The 25,285-nt window shown below is 42.2% G+C and overlaps 3 non-coding genes across 3 annotated transcripts; all 3 read left to right on the forward strand.

Annotated features, from left to right (window-relative positions):
* Positions 1 to 9,918: 9,918 nt before the first annotated feature.
* On the forward strand, positions 9,919 to 10,025 carry LOC112082465. Its single transcript, XR_002897139.1, has one exon. It is a non-coding gene; the product is annotated as a small nucleolar RNA R71 (small nucleolar RNA).
* A 2,971-nt stretch (positions 10,026 to 12,996) lies between these two features.
* On the forward strand, positions 12,997 to 13,103 carry LOC112082530. The gene has a single exon (XR_002897203.1). It is a non-coding gene; the product is annotated as a small nucleolar RNA R71 (small nucleolar RNA).
* An 11,348-nt stretch (positions 13,104 to 24,451) lies between these two features.
* On the forward strand, positions 24,452 to 24,558 carry LOC112082641. Its single transcript, XR_002897306.1, has one exon. It is a non-coding gene; the product is annotated as a small nucleolar RNA R71 (small nucleolar RNA).
* The last annotated feature ends 727 nt before the right edge of the window (positions 24,559 to 25,285 follow it).

Below are 25,285 nucleotides of genomic sequence, written 5' to 3' on the forward strand. Positions count from 1 at the left end.
TGCAAGGGAATACCTCATTTTCTTCTTGAGATGTTTTGGAGCTGATAGCAAACACCGTTTGTTCCTGAAGAGGGGTTTTGACCATCCCAGCAGATGTATCAAATGAGCATTGACCTGTAGGGGTGGAAAAGGGCTGAAAGGTATCTAAAGGAGTGCTTGCCGCGGGTAGAAGCTTCACGACCGCGGGTGAAGATGGTTTTGCCGCGGTCAGGAGGCTCACGACCGCGGCTGGAAGCTTGTTGGCCGCGGTCACGTGAGTTCCGACCGCGGGAATGAGGCTCCGAGTTGTGTCCTCCGTTTAGTCTGCTCCTTTGCCATCTGAACTGATTTCTGCACCTTCTAACTCTGTCTCCTCCTCTTTTAGGCTAAGATCTTCGATGAGAAGCGTCGAACCATTCGTTTCACGTCCTTGCATAAGCTTTTCGACCTTCTCTTTGATTTCATCGAGGGTATAGACTACTTTTTCCACGGTTGAGTCTATTGCCTCTGCTTTCTCTTGAACCTTGTGTACTCCATCCCAAATCTCTTCCACGTAGGAATAGGTTTGGTTGTTGTGGTAGTTAATAGTCTCTTCTGCTTCACCAAGTTTGATCTCTAAGGTGCGGATGCTCTAACCGGCTTTGCGAATGCGAACTTCGTGTGCTCCAACTCGTTCTTCGATTGTTTTCATCCTCTCCTGGACGGTTTCAGCACCTTTGTTTAGCTGGCTTTCGATGGTCTTGACTTGAGCTGAAAGATCTTCAAGCGTTCTGTTAAAGCGTATTGACAAGTCGTCAATTTTCTCGTCGATTGTGGATCTTGCTTAAACGTCGAGTAAGTGCGAGACCGCCAATTCTAGAATTTCCAATCGGTGAATGGGTTGGACGTTTTCATTCTTGTGAGGTAAACAACGAGCAGGTTGTTCAGGGTTGGTCATTTGAGGTGCGTAGGGCTCCTTCTGGGACGTTCTGTGGTCTTCGCTTTGAGTTTTTTCGTAGAGATCGCGTAGATGCTTCTCTCTGCGTCTGGTGGCTTGAGGAGTGTTATAGAAACCTTCCTCATTTTGTATATTTCGATTTATAGGATCCATATCTTCTGAAATGGAAACAAAATAACCGAAAAATGGAAAATTGTAGAAAAAGGGGTTCTAGAGTCGATTTACTAACCTTTCTCGGGGTTTTGTAGAAAAGAAAACGTGTGCCTTCCCCGGCAACGGCGCCAAAAACTTGATGTGGTGTGTGACTTGATGTGTCGAGGGTTGTCAAGTTTTACCCTAATTGAAATCAATAGCCGCAAGTGCACAGCTGATCAATTGTAGTACTTAGGGATCGAATCCACAGGGAAGGAGGATCTTTTCCTGCAAAAAGCCTTAGAAATAAGTTAAAGTAAGGAAGTCTAGAACAAAAAAAGTTTAGTGGGGGTTTGGTAGTGTGTTTAAAATGTAAAAACGAAATATTAAAAGAGAATACGAGAATTAAATGACGTAATAACTAAACTTAATGAAAATGACTAAAAATGATAAAAAAACGGATATTCTAATGCTTAAATGAAGATGAACTAAAAAGGAAAGACAATATTGAACTAGAACTTAAAGAAAATCGGTGTAAATCAATGGAAAAGAAAGCGTTGGGGTTCAGGGAAGTTTTCTCAGGGGTACGAACGATTCAAAACATTTCTAGAGAGTAAAATTGATAAGATCTTAACTTAAACTTTTCGAACTGGAGTCACAGACATATGAATACGTCACTGTCATGATCATAGACAACTATCTCTCTCAACCCAAACCAATAGGTTTCCACTCTAGCCCTGTAAGAGAAGAGATGCATTATGTTTAAGACTCGTCCTAATTCACAAATCGCCCATAGGTAGGTTTCCACTCCTATGTTTATTTTGCTCTCCCAAACTAGATCTGATACCTGATGAACACTTTCGTGTCACCAAGCATCTGGATCAGATTGTAGTTCATGACGTTACTCTCATGCAGTAAAAACGAATTCAGAAGAAAAAGTTCTAAGATTCGGCTCAAAAGCTCATGGAATCCTCATCGAACATATAAATCCCCATCGGAAATCCCTTAATCCCAACAATAAAACTACTCAGACATAATGAACGAAATTAAAAACATAGTATTAATAAGTAGAATAGAAATCGAAATTGAAAAAGAAAGAACAAGGGTTCAAGAGAACAAATCTCTCTCTCCCTAAAAGCTGAAGCAAAAACAATAAAAATATGAAGTAAATATTTCGGTGGTGATAGGTTATACGATTTAGGGTTCCTAAGACATGTATTTATAGTGTTCAAGACCTCTCTGGACGTCACTTAGGGTTTCTCCAAATGTGGGCTTCAGAAATGGGCTTTTTGGGCTCGGAGGTTGATGGCCGTGGTCGGGAGTGCTCTGACCGCGGGGAATGAGTGGTTTGCCGCGGTCGGGATGCTCCTGACCGCGGGAAATTGCTTGTTGGCCGCGGGTGGAAGTGCTTGCCGGCTGGTTTACGGGAAATTTTGCTCTTTTGATGCGTGCTCGCTACGTGAGGGAACACGTTTTACCCTTAACAAAACAAAAGAAAGCCGCAAGTGCACAGCTAATCAGTTGTAGTATTTAGGGATCGAATCCACAGAGATTTGTGTGCCTGGTATTCTTCTACGGTTTTTAACTTTATGTCTAGACTAAATTGGTTTTAAAGGTTGGTTGTTTTTTCTCGAATTAAACTAAAGCAATAGAAAGCAAATAAATCTATCCTAAAAAGCAAGTAACAAAAATCGAATGAAATGCAAATGGAATAAGTAAAATATCGAACTAAACAAAAATAAGGCAAGTAAAATATCGCATGAAAGGTAAATAAAGCAAGTAAATAACGAACTAAAGAAATTGAAATGCTGGTCTAAGAAAGCAAGTAAAAATCGATGGAATTGTAAACTATGGCTAAAAACGCTGAGCTTTTGGGAACTCTAAGGGATCATAATAGGTTTTGACATTAAGGTAGATAGATTGGGATTGACGGATAACAATATATGGGTTCTAGAGCTAGAGTACGGCGGTATGAATACGTCACTGTCGTGATCATAACCAACTGTTTCTCGCAACCCTGACCAGTAGGTTTCCACTCTGGCCCGGGAAGGGAGAGAACGCAAGAGCTGCACAAGACTCGTCAATACTCACGATCTCGCCGCAGGTAGGTTTCCACTCCTACGGAAAAATCGCCTGTTTCATTCTAGGGCTGATACTTAATGAAAACTTTCGCAACACTAACTATCTAGATCAGATACTAGGTGAACAATCAAGCATACATGCAATAAGAACAAGAATAAACAGAGAACAGGTCGAAATCCCAGATCTATAAACCTAGATGTCTTAATCGATTATGAGAGCCCCTTTCGGGAACCCTAAGCCCAACTCGGGATCTACTCAGACATGGCTTAGTTCGACATCATCATTGGTTTTAATAAAAGTAATGAAAAACAGTAAAGAAAAGAGATAAAGAAAGCTTCTCTATTGGAGAACTCGGACTTGAACAATCTTCTACAAAAATCTCATAAAAACGGCTAAAGGAAAAGGGTTTCTGTAAAGTGTGAAGGGTCTGCCTAAAAACGACTTAAATGACATGTATTTATAGTCTCCAATACTCCATGGTCTCTAGGGTTCAGGAATTGAGGCTGGGAATGACTTTGGGCTTCAGATAAGTGGGCTTTAAGTCGGAGCTTGAATGCCGCGGTCGGGAGTGTTGTGACCGCAACAATTGGCTTGTTGGCCGCGGTCGGGAAGCTTCTGACCGCTGCAATTAGCTTGTTGGCCGCAGTCGCGTGAGCTGCTGGCCTACTTCGAGTGGCTCCGGGGCTAATGAAATATCTTGAGATCCAACCGTTGGAATGTCTCCAAACCAAGTGCAATTGAAAGCTGGTTGATTCTTCTATAAGTTGTCCAATTTTGAGGGTGATCAGACGGTGAGAAGGTCTTCGTCTCTCCATGAGAGTTCTGACGGTCTGCATTTACCCAAAAGAGTCTTTTTGTTCCATTTTGTGCCTCTTTATCCCAAATTACCTGAAAAATCTTTTAAAATCCGGAAACATAGAAATACTTTGAAAACCTTTGAAAATGGAGTAAAAACACCTGTAAAAGATATTAAAGTGATCCATAAAAATGGTCAAAATCCGGTGTTATCAACTCCCCCAGACTTAGTCTTTTGTTTGTCCTCAAACAAAACAAAGGCTAATCTCGGCGAGAGGTTTGAAAACGCAAGAACTAAAAAAAATCTCAGAGACCAAACTTCTAGACCAATATTAATCGGTATGCATCAATCGGGAATAGCCTAGAAAATTCTCACTAGCAATACAGGCATAACTAGTCCGTTAATCCGTCATGCAGAAATCTATGCTCTAAGATCTAACTTCCAGTCAACTAGCTCTTAACATTCATTAAAAATCTCGGTGGTTCTCATCATAGAAAATCTAGGCAAGGCAATCTAGGCTAGGTGTAAAGAAGGATTATTTTGGGGGTATGGCTTAAAGTGTTTAAGGGTTACCTGAAGATCTGGAGGGTGCAGAACATTATGCAAAACCGCAAGAGAGAGTGAAGCTGTTGGTATCCACAGTTTTCAGTCACTTTTTCTTGACATAGATTTATGGTCTTCTTCCTCAAGTTCTCTCCAAACTCCCCCAGACTTAGATTTTTGTAAATCTTTCAAAACAATAGCTCCTTAAACGAATAGTGGTTGCTTATTGCTCCACAAACTTCGACAATCTAAGACTCATTAGGCTTTTTGTTTCCCTTTCTCTTTTCACATTTTTTTTTTTTAAAGAAAGGGAACGCCTTTAGATATAAAGTCTTAGAGAGCACGAATTTACCAGTTAATATCTGTCTTGTAAAGCTTTATTATGCTTCTGATACTCTTCCTTCCCAATTCCATTCAGTCTCTTTTGCGAGTGACTGAAAACTGCGTCGCTCCTCTTCTCTCCGACGATTTTGCACATATCTGCTGATATAAACTAAAGAGAGAATGCATGAGGATTGAAAACAAAGGTTTTGGGTTTAGGGTATGGTACCAGATAAAGATAAACTGGTCATCTAGGACGACAAAGAGTGGTAAAAGTGATGGTGAAAGACGTCCTAGATGTGTATGTCGATGCCTGCCTAAAATCAATGATGAGAAAATTAGATATCAATATTAAGTCCAAATAAAATGAGCTAGTATATCCTGTCAGAAAGAATCTCCATGAATAGAAGTCCTTTGGTGGGAGTTCGTAGTGCAAGTACTCTAGCTACCGCCTAGTCTAGTGCTAACCACAAATGAGCTATCATGCATAGTGTAGAAGTGTGCAGGTCTAAATCATCATAGTTTTGCGTCAAACATTCCTGAAAAATACTTAATGTCGAATAGGTTACATACTTAGATTTAAAAAGTACTTGAAAATTAAAAACAAAGCAGGAAAATGATTAGTACGGATAGACATCCTCCCCCAGACTTAAATCACACTGTCCCCAGTGTGAAAAAGTTGGTGAGAAGATGGTGAATAAAAGCGAAATAAAATAAAATAAAAGAAAAGAAAATGATGATAGAACCGTGATGGTAGTGAAGTGCTGATCAATCACTCATCCTCCGAAGTGTCGTCTGCGAACTGGTGCTGCTCCTGTAGGAAGGTGACAACGCACTCAAAGCGTCGTCCCTGTCTCTCAACTCTGCGCTCCAGATCGGAATGAGTGTGAGATGATGTAGATGATGAGGTGTGGCCGGTCGGAATGGATGGCTGAAAATGAGCACGGGCCGCAGCTGCATCACGCCTCGCCTTGGCCACTATGTACTGGCCAATGGTGAATGGTAGACGAGGTACGGATGGCAGAAAATCATCGGATTCCGGAGTCCATCGAGGGCGTCCTCCGTTGCTCAATCTCGGGATAGATGATGAAGGTAAGCGGACTCGGTGCTCCTCAGTGCCAGTGCAATACTTGTAACCAAACCTGTCTGGATCGAAAGCGGCACGAGAGATAGTGTGATTGCGAGAGAGATAAAGTAGATCATACCAGACATCAGGAAGTGGATCATCAGACAGCCTGTAGTATCGCTGTAATAGCACGGCCGAAAGCTGGAGTAGCGTCATCGCAACCTGTAAATCATGCTTTACCTTTGCCATATTCTGCGATATGATCCAGGCAAAGCAGGCAAGTCGTGGATCATCCATAAACGGAATCTGAAGTGTAATGAGCTCAGTCTTCAAAACACCTCCCATGTTGGCTCTAGAGAAAATCGTGTGTGCTAAGAGTTTGTGCACAGCTCTCACTGCTGGGTGGCTAAGAAGGGCTGACTTAGATCTCCCACTATCATAGGCTCCATGACCCATCTCTCTCCACATGTTAAGATCAGGTTCATCTTCAAGATAAATGCCATCAGTGTTTGGAAGCTTAAGAGCTTCACAAACCTCGGAAATGGTGAGAGAATAAGGCTGTCCACGGATAGAGAATGACAAGATGTCATCTGATGCTCTGGGGTTCCTCCTCTTCGTGTAGTGGAGTGTAACGGTCCCTAAAAGCTCACGGACTAGCTCAGGATAAGTCAGAAGGTTCAGCTCCAAGTAGGATCTCAGCCTGAGTGCATCGATGTACCAGATTACATCCTCTCTGATTCCAAGCATCTCGAGTGTATGATAATCAATGCAAGGCATGGGTTTGATGTTCAGCTTCTTGAAACGCCTTGCATAGTCCACTCTCGGGTTCGTCTCCCTCCCAATGTATCGAATCTGTGGTGGCTCGGGAGGTGCTCGTGTTTCTCTTGAGTGCTGGAGCAATCTCATCACATAGCTTCTTCTTCTTGGTCTGGCTTGGTTCAGCATGTACTCTCCTAGAGTAGCATCGTTGGGAATGTCATCGGAGCTGCCACCAGTTCGACGGCTCCTTCGGGATCTGGTTTCATCCATTTTCTGCAAAATGAAATGATTCTTGGAAAAAGAGTGAATTTGGGTGCTTATTTTAACACATTAAGATCTGTTATACTAATAATAGTATAAAGAGATTAATTAAAATTATTAGCAAACAAAATTGATATTAAATCAGAGAAATCAAGTAGTTCATGACTAAATTCGGATTTTTTATGTTCTCAACATAGAATCTTCTAAAAATCGGTTTTTATGAGCAATTTCCATGTGAATTCTAAAGATTACCCAATACTAATCACTAATCACACAAGACTAAATCAAATTCATCAATTTTGCTGTTCCAAATTCGATTTTTATGAAGCATGTAGAATCCAAATTTCAAAAATTTCAATTCCTCTTAAGCTAGGTGCTAAAATCGATTTTTAGATAACCTAAATGGGTAATCTATCATTCTTAAGCTATTTCCACCATCAATAGACCAAGATTTGGGTTTTTAAAGAAAACCCTAAGTTCAAAATCGAGTAAGAATGGTGAGTTTGAGGTTCATACCTTGCTGGAAAGAGAGAATTGATGGTAAAATTGAAATCAGCTTCGAAAAAGAGTGAGGTTTGAGCCAAAAATCTCTTAAAAAGCTTAAGAATTGAAAATGCGTTCTTTCTCCTAAATCTCTAAGTCTTTTGGAAGAGAAGAGAAGAAACAGTTTTGATCCAAAAAGTTTGTTTCTTTTCTTTAAAAAGCGTTTTTGAAGCAAAAACGGAAAATTTCTGAAAATTTTTTTTTTAAGTTTACGGGAACTTACCTTTTCTTGTTTGCACACCAAGCAACACCGGGAATCACCAGGCAAACACCAGGCAACACCGGGAATCACCAGGCAACACCGGGAATCACCAGGCAAAACCGGGAATCACCAGGCAACACCGGGAATCACCAGGCAACACCGGGAATCACCAGGCAAACACCAGGCAACACCGGGAAGCGGCAGAAATCCGCAGAATCATCTCAACGACCAACGGCCGCGGTCAGGAGACGCGCGACCGCGGTGGTCGAGTGTTCGACCGCGGTCACATTCACGGTGCCACGGTCGATGCACCTTTGGCCGCGGTTCCATCATCTGCGACCGCGGGTCTTCCTCCTGCGGCCTATTGTCCAATCTTCTTGTCTTTGCCGGGCCGAGCAGCTAAAGACCTACCTTTTTCTCCTTGGTTTTTCTAATTTTCTGATTTTTTTGTGTTTTTGTTTTATAAAATACCTAAAACTTAAAAAGAAAAAGAAAGCATAAATTCTAAAAGGAAAAGAAAACTAAAAGAAAGAGTACCTAAATGGGTTGCCTCCCATTAAGCGCTTTTGTTTTAAGTCGTTTAGCTCGACGTAAGCATGAGGAATCAGGCTGATTTGAATGGCACTCCACTTGATGTGCGTTTATCACTTCCGGTTGGTGGAGGTTTTACTTCTTCTCCTTGAAGAGAAGTCTTCTTACCTTTAATCTTCTTTTGGACTTTAATGTTGTTCAGAACCCTTTTTGTGTTTTTGATCAGCTCCTGGATTTGGTCCTCACTAGTTTCTGTTGCGTCCGGTGGAATGATGATCTTGATCTTTGCAAAAGCTTTCGGCTTCTCCTTTTCTTTCTCTTTTGGCCTGTTTCCTTTGTTTGGAAATTCATCTAAGATAGTAGGATAGTACCTTTTTCTGTCCACATTGAGGAAAACAGCATGCCGGTTTGCGTGATCGATTATTGCTCCTACTGTAGCTAGGAATGGTCTCCCAAAAATGAGTGGCCTCTCCTTGTCTTTATCCATTTCCAGGACTTGGAAATCTGCTGGAACGATCTTATCTCCCACTAGAACTTGTAGATCATCAATCGCCCCTTCAGTATCTTTTTGGGATGAATCTCCAAAGATAACCTTAACCGTCGATGTCCTTAAGGTTTTTATGCCCAATTTTTCGGCAAATGTCTTAGACATGATGTTGACATTGGCTCCGGAATCGCACAAGCAGTCTGTAAACTTGATTCCTGAAATGAAACACTGGAAAACAAAACGTCCCGGATCATTGGTTTTGGTAAGCCTTTGAAACGGTGATCGTTCAGGTACCTTAAACGGTGGCTGCTTGGGATCGGTATCCGTGTACAGTGGTACAAAGATTGGGGTTTCTTCTTTCTTTCCATCGGTTCCGGACTCTTCTTCGGGCAATGTGGTTATGGCGTTGCAAAACTTCTTAGGGTTATCTTCAACTCTTCCTGGAAGAACTCCACTTTGCCTCTTCATATAGTCGGCTGTTTGGGCGACTTGCACATCTAACTTTTTTACGTGCGAAGATAAAGATTCAAACTTACCATTCAGATCATTGTACATGCAGTCCACTTTCACGTTCACGTCTTTAGATGCTTTTTCGTTCGTCATAACGAGCTGTTGGATTGACTGCTCAAGTCTACCGATTTGTGAAGCTAGCTGGTTCGTCGTAACTCCCTGCTGTTGTACAAATTGATTGTTAAAATTCGTACCTTGGTAGTTATATGGCTGTCGCGGTTGATATGGTACTATTCCTCCAAAGTTTCCGCCTTGAAACTTGTTTTGGAAGGATTTTTGCTGAGGTGGGTAGTATTGATCTTGAGGATTCTCCACATTTGGATTGCGGTAAGAGAGATTGTTATAATTTGCATTCCGGAAGTTGTTGTTGAAGTTGTTGTTGGAGCGATTTTGGTATGGCACCAGTGCTCCTACATAGTTCACATCTTCTTCTTGAAATGCTTGATTAATGTGATCGATATCACTAGGTCCTTCCTCTTCTGCGCCACTGTTGGTTTCACAGGCATGGATCGGGCGATTGTTGCTCTTCAGAAGCTGGCTCACCATGTTCTTCAACTCGGTTATCTCCTTGTTATCTGTTCCGGCTTGCTTCATCGATCGATCGTATTCAGGACAGTCATTGCTATTGGCTTGAGCCAAATTTTCGATGAGAGCTCTTCCTTGGGTTATCGTCTTTTGCCCAAAATCTCCATTGCTAGCTGTATCAAGTGAAAGTTTGTATTTTGGTTGCAAACCAAGGTAAAATGTGCTCAGCAGGCTTGATCCATGAAATCCATGATGAGGGCAATCATGTTCATACTCCTTAAAACGTTCCCAAGCTTCATAGAAAGATTCAGTTGGCCCTTGTTGAAAGGTTGAGATCTTCGTTCTCAAATTGTTCGACCTTGACTTAGTGTAGAAGTGGTTCAGGAAAGCAGTTCTACATTCTTCCCAATTAGTAATCGATCCTGCAGGCAAAGACTTCAACCAACGGTGAGCTTTATCTGCTAATGAAAAAGGGAACAACTTACACTTTAAATAGTCAGGTGGAACTTGGTTTGTTCTCATCATGCTGCAAATTTCTTCAAAAAGCTCGATATGGTCCATTGGATGCTCAGAAGTAACTCCATGGAACTGGTTTTGCTTCACCAATGAGATGATTTGAGGCTTGACTTCAAACTCATTCCGGTTTGGAAATGGTACTTGAATCGCAGATCGATTCTGAAAATTTTGAGTAGGTGCATCAAAATCAGCTATGCGATGGTTCCTAGCTTGTCTTCGGTGTTGATTTGCTGGCGGAATGGGGCGGTGAACGCGTTCATTCGGTTGCATTGCTGGGTGGTCACCATCGGCTACATTGATGGGTGGATCTAGTTCTTCACGTCCTTCTCTCTCTCGGTTCTGGTGGTTTCTTGGAAGAACCTCATCCTCCTCTCCATCTTGTCGAGCATGATCACCTTCTATGTGATCATTCTCTTCGTTTTCTCCATGTTCGGACCCGTCTTGGTCCATATTTAAATTTCGATTAATAGGATCTCCAGGCTGGTCGTCGTTGGCCATTCCTTGCGTTCGTCTAAGTCTTCGAAGTTCTCTTTCGTGTCTGTCTATCTCAATTAGAATTGGAATGTCTCCTGCAGGTCTACGCCTGGTATTCATGCAATTCAGAGAAACACAAAAGAAGGGAAAGATAGTTTAGAAAAACTTTAAGAAAGAACTAGAGATCAGGTGTCTAGAACAGAAGTTAAAACAAGAAAAATAGCAAAAGGCAGCGAAACAAATCCCCGGCAACGGCGCCAAAAACATGATGCGTGCTTGCTACGTGAGGGAACAAGTTTTACCCTTAACAAAACAAAAAAAAGCCGCAAGTGCACAGCTAATCAGTTGTAGTATTTAGGGATCGAATCCACAGAGATTTGTGTGCCTGGTATTCTTCTACGGTTTTTAACTTTATGTCTAGACTAAATTGGTTTTAAAGGTTGGTTGTTTTTCTCGAATTAAACTAAAGCAAAAGTAAGAAAATAAATCTATCCTAAAAAGCAAGTAACAAAAATCGAATGAAATGCAAATGGAATAAGTAAAATATCGAACTAAACAAAAATAAGGCAAGTAAAATATCGCATGAAAGGTAAATAAAGCAAGTAAATAACGAACTAAGGAAATTGAAATGCTGGTCTAAGAAAGCAAGTAAAAATTGATGGAATTGTAAACTATGGCTAAAAACGCTGAGCTTTTGGGAACTCCAAGGGATCATAATCGGTTTTGACATTAAGGTAGATAGATTGGGATTGACAGATAACTATATATGGGTTCTAGAGCTAGAGTACGGCGGTATGACTACGTCACTGTCGTGATCATAACCAACTGTTTCTCGCAACCCTGACCAGAAGGTTTCCACTCTGGCCCTGGAAGGGAGAGAACGCAAGAGCTGCACAAGACTTGTCAATATTCACGATCTTGCCGCAGGTAGGTTTCCACTCCTACGGAAAAATCGCCTGTTTCATTCTAGGGCTGATACTTAATGAAAACTTTTGCAACACTAACTATCTAGATCTGATACTAGGTGATCAATCAAGCATACATGCAATAAGAACAAGAATAAACAGAGAACAGGTCAAAATCCCAGATCTATAAACCTAGATTTCTTAATCGATTATGAGAGCCCCTTTCGGGAACCCTAAGCCCAACTCGGGATCTACTCAGACATGGCTGAGTTCGACATCATCATTGGTTTTAATAAAAGTAATGAAAAACAGTAAAGAAAAGAGATAAAGAAAGCTTCTCTATTGGAGAACTCGGACTTAAACAATCTTCTACAAAAATCTCATAAAAATGGCTAAAGGAAAAGGGTTTCTGTAAAGTATGAAGGGTCTGCCTAAAAACGATCTAAATGACATGTATTTATAGTCTCCAATACTCCATGGTCTCTAGGGTTCCGGAATTGAGGCTGGGAATGACTTTGGGCTTCAGATAAGTGGGCTTTAAGTCGGAGCTTGAATGCCGCGGTCGGGAGTGTTGTGACCGCGACAATTGGCTTGTTGGCCGCGGTCGGGAAGCTTCTGACCGCGGCAATTAGCTTGTTGGCCGCGGTCGCGTGAGCTGCTGGCCGACTTCGAGTGGCTCCGGGGCTAATGAATTATCTTGAGATCCAACCATTGGAATGTCTCCACACCAAGTGCAATTGAAAGCTGGTTGATTCTTCTATAAGTTGTCCAATTTTGAGGGTGATCAGATGGTGAGAAGGTCTTCGTCTCTCCATGAGAGTTCTGACGGTCTGCATTTACCCAAAAGAGTCTTTTTGTTCCATTTTGTGCCTCTTTATCCCAAATTACCTGAAAAGTCTTTTAAAATCCGGAAACATAGAAATCTTTTGAAAACCTTTGAAAATGGAGTAAAAACACCTGTAAAAGATATTAAAGTGATCCATAAAAATTGTCAAAATCCGGTGTTATCATCTTCGCGTATCTTTTGATTGAACCGTTCGATTGCCAAGCTGTAAAGTGCACTGGAAAGCTGATACTTCCGTCTTTAAGGTCTCCAAATTTGAGCTGGATCAGACGGTGAGAAGGCCTTCAATCAGGGGTGAACTTCTGACGGTTTGACTCTGAGCTGAAATCTGGTTTTCTATCCATTTTGTTAAGCTTTTCCCTAAGTTACCTGAAAAGAGTCTTGGAACTACAAATACTAGAAAAACGTGATAAAAGTACTTAAAAGCAATTAAAAACATAGAAAAAGTATTTCAAAAAGTGGTCAAAATACGGTGTTATCAATCTTCTTTCCCAGAAAGTTCCCATTGGAAGCAGTATCCAGCTGGTTTCTAATCTTGGGAAGAGCTCCTCTATAAAGTGTGCTGAGAAGAGAAGCCTCACTAAACCCATGGTGTGGGCATTGGTTGGTGTAGCTCTTGAATCTCTCATATGCTTCACCAAAACTCTCATTGCTGTGCTGAGTGAAGCTAGAGATTTGGTTTCTCAGTTTAGCAGTTCTAGAGGTGGAGAAGAACTTAGATAGAAAGGCTTGCTTGCATTGCTCCCAGGTTTGAATGGAGCCTCTTGGAAGATTCTTCTCCCATTGGTGAGCTTTGTCACCAAGACTGAAGGGGAATAATCTGAGCTTGAAACTGTCCTCAGAAACTCCATTTATTTTTGTCAGGTCACACACTTTATCAAATTGATCCAAGAGTTCCAAGGGATCTTCCATTGCTAGTCCATGGAACTTTGAGTTCTGGACCATATTCAACAAGGATGCCTTCACTTCAAAGTTGATGTTTGGCACAGGTGGTGCCTGAATTCCAGCTCCATACTGATGAGCATTGGCCCTGTCATTCTCTCCAACATAGACCTGTGGCTGCTCATATCTCCTTTGCTGGTGTTGGAAGGGCTGATGTTGGTGGTGCACCTGTTGTCTTTGTTGTACATTGGCCTGATGCCTCTGCTGATGAGCTGGAGCTTGTCCCTGGTGGACATAAGCTTGCTGTTGATGCACCTATTCCTGATGAACATTACCCTGATGTAACCCTTGACCAACTCCATTACCAGCTGCACTACCAGCTCCATTACCAGCTCTATTACCCTGAGCCTGCTGCTCCTGAACCGGTTGTTCTATATCAACCACATGCTCTCTTTGATCTTCCATATCAGCCTGATCAATCTGTCATCCACGCCTGTCCCTTCTCCTCCTTGGTACCAAAAGATTAATGTTGTCGTTTAAGGGGAAAGGTGGACCACAGCTTCTTGATCTGGACCTGGTGTTCATGCACCTGAAATCACAAACAGAACTTGAAAGTAATCAGTAAAAACAAAAAATAAATACTTGACCTCAAGAACAGATCAGAGCTTAATGCTAAACACTCCACAATTTGGCAACGGCGCCAATTGATAGACAAGAGTTTTTAGGTCTCAGGGCTATCAATCCCCTTGTCAAAGTAGCACAAAAGAGGTTGTCAATCCAAGAATGTGGTGATAGACACTAAGCTATGTGATCAGTTTCTCAATTCAAGTAAACAGGTGAGGTTTTGATTGGTTAATTACAACTAAGAAACTTAAAACAAGATGAATGACTAAAGAAGTGATTAAACAAGAACTAAGCAAATGACAAGTGATGTGAATGTGAAATGATGGAGGCATGAGATTCTAGACATGATAGTTGGCTAGGGTGCTTTGGTGCTAAACTAGAAATGCTAATGACAATGATGAGACATGATTCAAATGATTAAGAACTCTAATCTAGATTAATACTCTCATGAAGGTATCAACGCATACACTAATCCATTTTCAAACCAAATCATCATTTGTGAAATATGAATCAGTGAGCATTAATAAACAGTTCTAGAAGATCATTCAAGCAAATAACAATACATCATCATGCAGCAAATGCTTAAACCTCTAATACAGCTCTATCAGGAATTTCATCAAACACTTTTGGTGCATGAAATTCCCAGAATCTAGATCTCAAGTGATGTGCAAGGATCTAGCCTAGAGAACAGCTGTTTTAGAGAGATGAATCAATGAATCTAGCCCTAAGCACTCCTAATCTAACACTTTAGCACACTAACCTATACATCTAGAACATCATTAAGGTGACTACTCACTAATCATACTAATCTCTCTTAAACCTTTGCAAGTTGAGAAGATTGGCAAGATTAATGATGAGAAATGGAGATGTAGAAGATGGATAATGATGGATTTGCAGCTTTAAACACAAAGATCTCTCAAACTCTCTTGATTAAACACTTAAAAATAAATATTTCTCTTCTTAAGTGGAGTCTTTTCACAAAAGAGGCAAGAGAAAAAAGGAATAAAGCTTAAGTTTTTTGGGAAAAAACCCTAAAAACTATATATAGTCTTTAAAAACGAACCGGGTCAGCCCGAAACAAACCGGGTACTGACCCGGCTTTGGTGGGTAAAGATGAGGTTTGCCACGGTCTGGCAGGTCTTGGACGAACCGTGGCATGTGACCGTGTCAAGTCCCAAAGCTTCTGTTCTTGGATGGATCTTGGTACCACGGGTTCCCTCTGGTCGTGATGCATGGCCGTGTCAAACGCCGAAGGATTGCATAAAGTTGCCACGGCCAAGTCCAAAGTCGTGATGCATGGCCGTGTCAAGTTCCGAATGCCTGAAGGATCCCAAGTGTTGTCTTGCCACGGTCAAGTGTAGACCGTGGCATTACCTCGTGGCAATTCCCGAATGCACGTATGATCCTGCTGCAGCCAAGTGTTATCTTGCCACGGTCAAGTGTGGACCGTGGCAGTTCATCGTGACTTGGACCATTCGTCTGTTAGAACGCTTCGGAGGTTGCCACGGCCAAGTCTAAAGCCGTGGTATGGAGACCGTGTCAAACCCCGAAGAACCGCAATCAAGTGCCACGGTCAGATGTGGACCGTGGCATTCCACCGTGCCATCCTTACACTTAGCACAATTTCCACGCTCTTGATGCTCGAAGGATATGTGCGTCTCTATCCTTCCGGAACTCACGCCTCACAACTCCAAATGGAACGACCTCAACTGTTCTGGAAAGAGGACTCAGTTATCTCAAACTTTTATGAAGGCCCAGTAGACTGAATCGGTCTGGAAATGCGTCGTCCTTTGCAATCTTCGGAGCTCATCGGGTCGGTCTAAAATGGCAGCGAGACGGGCGTTCCTTCCGACGAGCTTAACTCTCTGATCCCGACTCCAAATCATATGATTCCAACTGTTCTGGAACCATGATCCAATCATCTCCAACGTTGATGAAGCACCCGACAACTGAGTCGGACCGGAAGGTTCCCCGGACAGGCGATCGTTCAGGAGTATCGGATTGCTCCGGAATGCATGCGAGAGAGGTCTGTCTTCCGGTGACCTTATCTTTCAGGTCCGTGCTCCAAATGCCTTGATTCAACGTTTCCTGGGTTCTTGACTCATTTATCTCCAACTTTGCTGAAGACCCTGTAAGCTGAATCGCCCGGCAAGATCTTCCGGTGATGCGATTTCGGAAATGTATCTGCACCCGGGATTTTTGGCCGAGAGACTTGACCGCTGGTACGTATTTTTGGCCGAGAGGTCTACCCGCGGAAAGGATTTTAGCCAAGAATCTTCGACCATCAGTACAGCATTTTGCCGAGAAACCCAAAATTGCTCCTTTTCACCATTTTTGATCATTTCAACCCCATTTCTTCATCTGAATTACATCCTCCACTCCAAATATGCTCCAAATACACCTGATAAACACTCCAAAAATGCAGGACACTCTAGGACCTAATGCAAATCCTAGACAAAGCTAGAACCAAGGACAAACTATAACAAAACTAGCTAAATGTATGCATGCGACTCAAGCTTTGGACAAAAATGCACTCCTAAATATGACAAATTATGAATATATCAATTATGGGATATGGAGAGTTCGAGCCTAAGAAAGCGTACCTCAGCCCTGTTGGTAGAGGCTTGAGCTCAACAGGGGGTGCATCAGCCTCATTCCAATCAGCATCGAAGCTGCATTGCCTCGGAACAGCTCCCTCGGCCTTTTCTTTCTCGCGCGGTTTACCACTGACCTCGGCATAAGATGTCGCGGCCATGATACCCCGAGGTGTCTCCCCAACGGTCTTGGACTCCCCGATGTCTGAAATGCCGAGGCCACTCCTCCTGAGCTCCAAAAACCTCGTTTGAGCTTCAAGTTCTTTCGGTTGGTCCAAGAGACGCTTATACACCTCGCTTTCGTTGTTCAAGAACCCGTGCTCGCTTTGTTCCCATGTTAAGACCACTTGTAATGGGTCTTCTGCGTTTAACTCTTCAAGGAGCTCATCAGCTAGCTCTTCCATGGTTTCAACATAGAAAACCTGACCTCCAATGGTCGGTTTCTTCATCATTTCCTTCACATCGAACTTCATAGTTTCAGAACAGATGTGCAGCTCGATCATGCCTCCTCTCACGTCAATGATTGCTCCTGCGGTTGCCAAGAAGGTTCTTCCCAGGATGATGGGTTCAACAGGCTCCTCATCCATCTCAAGAACTATGAAATCCGTGGGGATCTTCAATAGAGAAGCTTTCTTCATCTCTTTTCTTTACTGTTTTTCATTACTTTTATTAAAACCAATGATGGAGGCCAAAATTTTGAGCTTTAGACCCTCTTCCGGGCGTTTTTCTAAAACATAAGCCCCGGTTTTAGTGGAGGCTCCTAGATCACACAAGCAACTTGAGAATGATAGTAGGAATTTTTCAATCCTTGATCAATTCCTCAACTACTCATGTCATTGTAGCACTTGAGGTATCAATCCAAATGGAGAGATTCTAGACACTAGAACTATGAGGATCAATTCTTAATCCAAGTCTAATAAGCAGATGAGTTGGTAACCAAAATTATCTAAAAGCATATAACAAAACAAGCAAGAACAAACAGTAATTAAGAATTAAACAAGCAAGAGAAACTAAACAAACACTCAAATTCAAATAAAAAGAAAGCTAAACCTCTAGATGTGATCATTGATTAGGGTGCTTTAAATGTGAATTCATGATGCTAAGCAAACAATGCAACACTTGCAAATCTTTAGTCTAGACTTCCAATTCAGATTAATTCATTCTCATGACAGAAATCCCTTTGTTAATTACCAATTCAAGACTAATTCCCATTAGTGAATAAGCAATTAACAAGCATAAGGTTCCAAGTCTAACATGACCAGACAGCCTCTTTGTGCATCAAAATAAGAGCTAAGAAAGACTGAATCTTATACAGAAAGATAAAGCAAGCATCACATGATCTCAAATTCCAATTAACTTAGAACTCTAATCTAGATTAATCCTCTCATGAAGGCACTAACCTCTACACTAATCCATTTTCAAACCAAATCATCATTTGTGAAATATGAATCAATGAGCATTAAGAAACAGTTCTAATATGCCATTCATGCATTTAACAATCATTCCCATGACATTAATGCATAAACCCTTAGTTAGCTTTCATTCAGGCATTTCATCAAACACTTTTGGTGCATGAAAAACCCAGATTCTAGACCCAAGTGATGTGCAAGGATCTAGCATTAGGATCAGCTAACTAAGGAAAGGAGAAGAGAATCTAAGCTTAAACAATCATTAATCTACATCTAAGCACCCTAATCTACACACCTAGAAGCTTAAAAGATGACTACTCACTAATCATGAAGAACACATCTAATCTTTTGCAAGAGATGATGTTAATCATGATTAGAAGCAGAAATGAGATGATGAGATGATAAGAAACAGACTTGGAATGATCAAATCCCTTCAGATATCTCTTAATCAAAAACGTTTTTACACTCAAAAGGAAAGAAAACTAGAGAGAAACTAAGAGAGAAGATGATATACTTGGGTTTTTCTCCCAAAAAACTATATATACCTAGTGCTAATGGACCGGGTCAGCCCAGGACAAACTGGGTACTGACCCGGCTCAGTTGGGTCAAGTGGAAATCCTGCGGGTCAGTCCAGTATGTCCCAGGTCGCACACCTAAGTCGCAGTAGATGAAGACTTGTCTTGTGAAGCCTGAATCGCCTTGTCTTAGCCGCACGCCTAAGTAGGAGTGTTTTGCGAGTGTTGCTGCGGCTTGGTCTCCTTCCTCTCCAACTCGCAGGGCTAAGGCGGTTTCTGGGGAATGTACAAACTCTGCGGGTTGGTCTCTATTGCACCTAGGTCGCAGGCTCAAGTCGGAGTGATTTGCGAGTGTTGCTGCGGCTTGGTCTCCTTCCTCTCCAACTCGCAGCATCCAGAGCAGCTTAGACCACTTCGCATTCCGGAGAGTGTAACTCCTATGAGACTTGTCCGAATTGAATGATTTCGGTTGCAGAAGACAGAGGACTCATTTATCTCCAACTTTTGTGAAGAAAGCTTCGGTGCTTGGGAAGTGTAAGGCTTCCTGGAGGGCACATCTTTGCAGTGCATGTACACGACCAGAGAGAGGCGTCTAGACATGTGTCCATTCCGGAGACTGTATCTTTCTGCTCATAGATCCGAATTGAATGCTCTTGGACGTTCTGGAAAGAAGGCTCAAATGTCTATGGTTCTCATGAAGGACCCGGAAACTAAATCGGCCTGGAAGTGCACCGTCCTTCGCATCCTTTAGAACTGATCTGCTCGGTCCGGAATACCTGCGAGACTGGGGTTCCTTCCGACAAGCTTATCTCTCTGCTCACGCGTCCGAATTCCACGATTCTACTTGCTAAGAGACCGTGATGCAATGCTCTCCAACTTCTATGAAGCACCCGCCGTCTGAATCGGACCGGAAGGCTCCCCGGACAGGCGATCATTCAGGGGTATCGGATTGCTCCGGAATGAGTGCGAGACCTGTTCGTCTTCCGATTACCATATCTTTCAGTTCTGTGGTCCAAATGCCTTGATTCCAACTGTTATGGACTCTTGACTCAATTATCTCCAACCTTTATGAAGACTTCGACAGCTAAATCTGACCGGAAGGTTCCCCGGACAGGCGATTTCGGAAACGTGTCTGCACCCGGAGATTTTGGCCGAGAGACTTGACCGCGGTACGTGTTATTGGCCGAGAAAGCTACCCGCGGGAAGGATTTTGGTCGAGAACCTTCGACCTTCAGTACACCATTTTGCCGAGAAACCCAAAATTGCTCCTTTTCACCATTTTTGATCATTCCAACTCCATTTCTTCATCTGAATCACATCATCCACTCCAAATTGGCTCCAAAAGCACCTGTTTAACACTCCAAAACATGCAAAACTCTCTTGGACCTAATGCAATCTCCTAAGTCCTAAAACAATGCCTAAAGACCTAAAATGCATGCAAATGAGACATGATTTTGACTAGAATATGTACATTAAATGATGCAATTTATGAATATATCAACTCCCCCACACTTATCCTTTGCTTGTCCTCAAGCAAAAAGAACAAATGAGAGAGAGAGGTTGAATGCATTGGGAGTTCATATTTCCTTTGAAAGAGAAAAGTGACAACTAAGAGAATTCAAGTTCATGCTCAATATGCAATGCAAGACCATACTCTGATGTATCAACTCAACAGTAATCTCCACAAGTTCTCTTATTCCTCAACTCTTTGACATTCATTAAGCTCTTTACCAAGTGGATCAAATGATGCAATGTTCAAACAAGCAAAGTTTGGCTAGGGTGAGGTAATGAGACTAAAATGATCTCATCAGCGCCTGAGTGGGTTCAATGCAGCAAGGGGATCTCTCTATGAATGATCAAACTTTGGCAGAATGCTAAAGGTAAAAAGCAACCTATGCATACAAGGGCAAGGACTCATCCCACCCCACACTCTACTCAAAGCTTTCTCACTTGCTCAACCTCTCAAGAACCTCACTTTCCACACTAATTTCCTCTCACTAGGGGACTCACTTTTCATTTTCACACTCAATCTTGGAGTTCAAACTTTACATAGCTCTTTTTCACTTTCTTTTGTAACTTCTAGCCTCTTTTTCTTTCTTTTTAAAACATTTGAGCTCTTGGGCTTCTTTTCTTTTCTTTTCATTTAGAGGCTAGACTTTTTCTTTTCAAAACACTAGAGCTCACTTTCTTTGACTCAAAACTCCAAGACTGATTTCTTTTCCTTTTCTATCCCCTAGTTCTCACCATTCTCCTTTTATTGCCACTCATCTCTCCTTTTTCCACTCACCAACAAGTATTCCCCCACACTTAGTTCTCACCAAATCTCTCAGCTCCTTGATGATGGAACTTAACACTCAATGAGACTTGCCCTTGTCGCTCTAAACCTAACACTTTCTGCTAAGTTTGATCCAAGGTGGCCTTTCAATCACACACAAACATTTGGCTTGAAGGAAGGATGGGTTCAAGGTGAGGAAAACTGATCCAGATGTGGACTCAGCTATTTGAGCTAAGGAAGAGGGTGGTAAAAACAGGATTCTAGCTCAAATATGTATATAGGTATCCACAAGCTTATTCAAACAATGCATCACAAGATAATTTCATGTCAAGTTCAAGGTTTTCACTTATTAGAGTTGAGTTCAATTCAAAATTGCTTCTCAGATTCAAACCATTTCAAGCCTTGCAAGCACAGAAGTCATTTCACAAGCATATTTAATCCAAATTCTCAAAGTGATGTACTCTCAAGGAAAGAACCTATCATTACTCCTTGCAAGATGCAACCTACATGCAAATGCAATCTAGACTCAATCCTAAAAATGAGAATGCAACTACATGCTCATTTTTTTGTGAAAAGTTTTCAGATTTTTCCATTTTTTTGGTTTTTATATGCACTTAGATGAATATGCACTAGAATGTGACTCAAGACTCAAAGTGTAAAATAAGAAAATAGAAAACATGATTAGTAAAGGATAAAACTCCTCCCCCACACTTAAATAACACAGTCCCTTGTGTTATAAAAGTATGAGAAAGAAGTGAAACCAAAGCAAACAGGCAAAATGCAAAAGAAAAAGAAAGTCTACATGCTATTTACAAGGTTTTGAGTGTTACCTAGTGGCTGTTGAAATCAGACCCCAATGAGTAGGAGGGGTTCGATGTCTGGCCTGGTCATCCTATGTCTAACCCGCACTCCTATCCCGCAGCTTCTGTTACTTAGGCATTTTGGCCGTTCATCTTTTTGCTGCGGCCTGGCCATCCTCTGTTCTGACCCGCACAACCATCTCGGAGTAAATTCCGAGTCTTGCTGCGGGTTGGTCTTCTTTACTCCCAGGTAGCACGCTTATCTCGCAGGTTTTGGGACTTAATCTCTTTGGGTTCCCTTCTTTCTGTGCGGCCTGGCCTTCCTCTTTCCAGGTCGCACGACCATCCCGGAGTAAATTGCGAACGATCGTGCGACTTAGACTCCTTGGGTTTCAGGCCGCAGCACCAGGTCGCACGGTTTTGGACTTAGAACCCTTGGCCTTCTTCTTTCTGGTGCGGCTCAACGTCTACGCTTCTAGGTCGCACGCCCCAGCCGGAGTAAATTCCGAACCTTGCTGCGGCCTAGCTCCCTCTCTTCTGACCCGCACGCCCATCCTGCAGTAAATGGGACTTAAACATTTTGGACTTCTCCAGGTTTTGTGCGGCCAGGGTTATTTCACACCAGGTAGCACGCCCAGGCCGGAGTAAATCGCGAGTCTTGCTGCGGCCTGGACTCTTTATGCACTGACCCGCACACCTAGGTAGCACTGAGGCCTTCTTCAAGTTTTTCTGGCTTTAAACAGTTCTCTCAGCTCTCTCACATGATCCATTCCATTCATCACTGAGCTATGTCCTCCAAAAATCACCTAGAACCTGAGACCAACTCACAAAACCCATCAAAAGATCCTAAAAAAGGAAAAGAAATGAGAGAAAAGAATAAAAAGAGTATATACAAGGATAAGCTTGGGGTGTCTCCCAAGAGCACTTTGTTTAAAGTCACTAAGTTTGACTTTTTACACTCTTTTTAGTAAGGGAGAGGAGGAGCTTTGGTGCTCCTGGTCTTGTCCATGAATTCAAGTTTGAGGTCCTTGTTCATCATCTCTTGGACACCATCAGATCCTTTGTCTATGAACTCTGGTGTGAGGATAGCTCTGACTTTGGCAAATGGTCTTGATCTTCCATTGCCTTTAACCTTGTATTCAACAGCTCCACCAACAAACTTCCAAGGAGTGAGAGTTAAGACCTGAGAAGATGACTCAAGAGTGAATGGTCTGGTTCTTGGTGGGTTCTTGTCTTGAGACCCTGAGCCATTGCCTTTGTTGCTGCTGATCTCTTTCTCACTCGGTGTAGGAGATAGAGATTCCAAGCAAGCTTCATCATCACTAAAGAAATCCCCTTCAAACTCAAGATCAGGTCTTATTAGGGATTCTTTCTTTTTCTCAACAGATGCAAGGGGTATAGCTTCTTCTATAGTTCCAATACTCCCCACATACATCATCCCATAATGTTTCAACTCATCAGAATCATCAGATATAACTCCACAAAACCCAGCAAGAGGAGGCTTAAGAGGATAAGATACTTCATCATCTACCTTAGCAAGCACCACTCTTTGAGTATCAAAGTCCATCCTTGCTCCTGTGGTGTTCAGAAATGGAGTTCCAAGCAAAAGAGGTAGCTCTTTTGTCTTCTTCATCTTCATAACTACAAAATCTGTTGGAACTGTGCATTCACCAATTTTCAATGGGTAGTCTTCAAGGATTCCATATGGTTTCTTTGAGGATGAATCTCCAAAGGTGATTGACATGGGGTGATGCTTAAGACTCTTGATCCCTAGTCTCTCCACCATGTCTAAAGACATTACACTGATGCTTGATCCAGAATCACACAAAGCATTGTCCACTTTCAAATTTCCAAGAGAGCATGAGATGGAGAACTTTCCTGGATTGCCTAGCTTGGGAATAGATTTGGGTTTCACCCTTGTTGAGCCAGTGCTAGAGACTCCATCAGATGTCCTTCCTTGAACCATTCTCTGATCCTTTCCTTCAGCAATCTCAGAATCATTCTTTTTCATATCAAAACAAGCTGTCTCCCCACCTTCTTTCTCAATGTCCTCATTGAGATCACAGAACAGGAAGTCAAACTCCTCTATGATGGCGTCCTCATCATCTTGTGTTAGGCACTTTGCACTTGAGACATTGCCATGGAGAAGATCCTCAATTTCTTGGACAGCAGCATGATTCTCATCATTTGAGAGGATGGCATTGCAGTATTCTGTTGGATGTGCTACTGATGTCCCTGGTAAAGATCTTTGAGCTTGAGAACTGCAGTGGCCCTTGTTGTTCTCTAGAGTCTTGACTTTGGAAGCCAAGGTTGAAAGCTGAGATAAAAGATCAGAATAACTGCAATCCACCTTGTTGTTAATCTCTGCCATTTTCTTGTTAAAGTCCATGGCACCACTTGCTTGACCTTTGAGGATTTGCTGGAGCAGGTTCTGCACTTCTTGATCATTATTCTCTGAGTTATGTTGGAGACTTTGTTGTTGGGGAGAGACAAAACCTTGTTGTTGAGTGTTTTGAGGATATAAGTTCTGGTTTGGGGGATTCTTGTAGTAGGTAAAGCCCTTTTGGTAACCTTGTTGGCCACCTACAAAGTTCACCTCAGCTGTGATGTCTTCCCTTTGAAATGTGTCTTGAAACACATGATTCACATCTCTAACAAAGTTGGCTGACTGATGAGAAGCTAAAAGAAGTGTGTCTAGCTTCTCATTGAGAGACTTGATGTCTTTCCTTGTCCTTTCCTCTTCAGCACTCACAGCCCCTCTTGAATTCCTTTCAAAGTCTGATCCATAAAGCTCATCACTCTGAGCTACGTTCTCCACTAGGGTCATGGCATCATTGACTTCCTTGGTCATGAAATTACCATTAGAAGCTGTGTCCAAGAGAAGTCTGACCTTTGGTAAAGTACCTCTGTAGAATGTACTTAGCAGCTGACAATCTGAGAATCCATGGTGAGGGCATTGCATGGTATACCCTCTAAATCTTTCCCAAGCCTCACAAAACGATTCATGGTTCTTCTGAATGAAACTTGAGATTTCATTTCTTAACCTTGCTGTTCTTGATGAAGAGAAGAACTTGGTTAGAAATGCTCTTTTGCATTGCTCCCAAGTTGTGACTGATCCTTGAGGTAGAGACTTTTCCCACTGATGAGCTTTGTCTCCTAGAGAAAAAGGAAATAGCCTCAACTTGAAACTGTCCTCACTAACTCCATTCATCTTAGTTAGATCACAAACTCTATCAAAGTTGTCAATGTGATCTAATGGGTCTTCTAATGCCAAGCCATGGAACCTGTTTGATTGCACCATGTTGATCAGGCCAGATTTGATCTCAAAATCGTTTTCAGGTGTTGGGGCTTGAATCCCATGTCTTTGACCCTGAGCATTGGCCTCATCACCAGCTCCCACAACTTGTCTTGGACGTGGAGGTGGTGGCTCTTCCTGATTCTGGTGGTTTCCATTACCACCATGAGCCTGTTGCCCTTGATCCATACCCAACCTCTCAATGTGCTCAACTCTTTCTCTTTGTCTCCTTGCTTGACTTCTGGTGTTCATACACCTGAAAACAAAGACAGCACTTGAAAGGTAATCAGTAAAACAAAAGAAAATGACTTGATCTCAAGAAGATCCAAAGTCCTAATGCTAGAATGAACTCTCCAATTGGCAACCGCGCCAAATTGATAGTAGGAATTTTTCAATCCTTGATCAATTCCTCAACTACTCATGTCATTGTAGCACTTGAGGTATCAATCCAAATGGAGAGATTCTAGACACTAGAACT

The sequence above is a fragment of the Eutrema salsugineum genome, unplaced genomic scaffold (genome assembly GCF_000478725.1).
Source record: "Eutrema salsugineum unplaced genomic scaffold, Eutsalg1_0 scaffold_1, whole genome shotgun sequence".
Lineage (NCBI taxonomy): Eukaryota > Viridiplantae > Streptophyta > Magnoliopsida > Brassicales > Brassicaceae > Eutrema > Eutrema salsugineum.